Below are 1,464 nucleotides of genomic sequence, written 5' to 3' on the forward strand. Positions count from 1 at the left end.
CTAATGGTCCCACAGTCCAATGGTCCCACAGTCCAATGGTCCCACAGTCTAATGGTCCCACAGTCCAATGGTCCCACAACCCCATGGTCCCGCACCCCAATGGTCCCACTTTTTTTTTTCTTGCACCACACGGCAGATTACAAAATAAACATCTGGTTCCTTTTCAAAATAAAATGTATCTGTTAAAAACAGAGTAAAACGTCTATAAATAAGAGAATAAAAGTATATAAATCAAAAAATAAAAGTCTATAAATCAGACACTAAAACGTCTATAAATATGAGAATAAAAGTCTATAAATTAGAGATTTAGAGACCAGTGGATCATGAGAATATGATGTTTTCAGCCTGACTTAGATTCATATTTCAGCGAGTGCAGTGCTCTGCTGGACAACACGTCTTCATAACTCAGCCACACTCTGGGTTTTAAGATTAATAATTCATGTCCCAGGTGTGCTACTTTTAGCCTGTGCAAGTTTTTTGCTTTCAGGTCATCAAGTGAAGTCAAGTGTTCTGTCGAGTTACAAAAAGTTAAAAACAAGGTTGTTAAAACTGCATTTCTGTGCATGTTTGATGAAGCCAGGTTAGGAAATATGCATATCTCTAACCCTCACCTTCCCCTCTTTTCCTCTAACTCTAAAGACTTGATCAGGTCAAGTCTGGCATTTAAGGAGCTTCCTGCTACACACCAGGAGGTGGCCTCCTGTCTCCTGCCCCCTGGGGTCTTAGTCTAGACTAGGACCCCAGGTTCTGCCCCCTGGGGTCTTAGTCTAGGCTAGATTAATGCAACGTTGATTAAACTGTGTTGATGTTAGAGTTTCACGCCTTAATCCTCCCTCGACTCCCCCTTTACTGAAAAAAACAACCTAGTGAGTTCTTCTATTATTTATGCGTGTACTTATGTACTGATGTCTATAAATGTAAATGCACTGTTTATATACAGCGCTACTATGACTAGTTACAGCACTTTTCAAACATACAGGAACCATCAGCTCATCAGATACACACACACACACATCAACACACAGATGGGGCAGCATAGGGGGCAACTTGGAGGGTCAGCGTCTTGCCCAAGGGCACTTCGACATGAACCACCAACCTTCTGATTGGCAGGCAACCGCTCCACCACTGAGCCTGCCGCCGGTCTAATATACAGTTTTTTGTGTGTGTGTGTGTTTGTGTCTGCGTGTGTGTCTGTGTGTGTCAGTGTGAGTGAGTGTGTGCGCATACGTGTGTCTCTGTCTGTGTGTGCATCTGTGTGTGTATCTGTGCGTGTGTGTGTTTGTGTTTGTCTGTGTGTGTGTGTGTGTTTGTTTCAGTGTGTGTGTGTCTGTCCGTGTGTGTGTCTGACTCTGTGCGTGTGTGTCTGTGTGTCTGTGCATGTTTCTATGTGTGTGTTTGTCTATCTGTGTGTGTGTGTGTGTGTGTGTGTGTGCATGTGCATTTTTCTCTGTGTGTCTGTCTATC

The 1,464-nt window shown here is 43.3% G+C and overlaps 3 protein-coding genes across 3 annotated transcripts in view; 1 reads left to right on the top strand and 2 right to left on the bottom strand.

Annotated features, from left to right (window-relative positions):
- LOC117943095 (nuclear factor 7, brain-like) overlaps positions 1-1,464 on the bottom strand; it is a 214,395-nt gene that overhangs the window by 190,505 nt on the left and 22,426 nt on the right. The window lies entirely within an intron of this gene.
- LOC117943104 overlaps positions 1-1,464 on the bottom strand; it is a 139,018-nt gene that overhangs the window by 28,808 nt on the left and 108,746 nt on the right. The window lies entirely within an intron of this gene.
- The window catches only part of mmp24 (matrix metallopeptidase 24), a 24,740-nt gene that overhangs the window by 15,667 nt on the left and 7,609 nt on the right, over positions 1-1,464 (top strand). The gene's annotated exons all lie outside the window — the stretch shown is intronic.

Source organism: Etheostoma cragini, chromosome 4 (genome assembly GCF_013103735.1).
Source record: "Etheostoma cragini isolate CJK2018 chromosome 4, CSU_Ecrag_1.0, whole genome shotgun sequence".
Lineage (NCBI taxonomy): Eukaryota > Metazoa > Chordata > Actinopteri > Perciformes > Percidae > Etheostoma > Etheostoma cragini.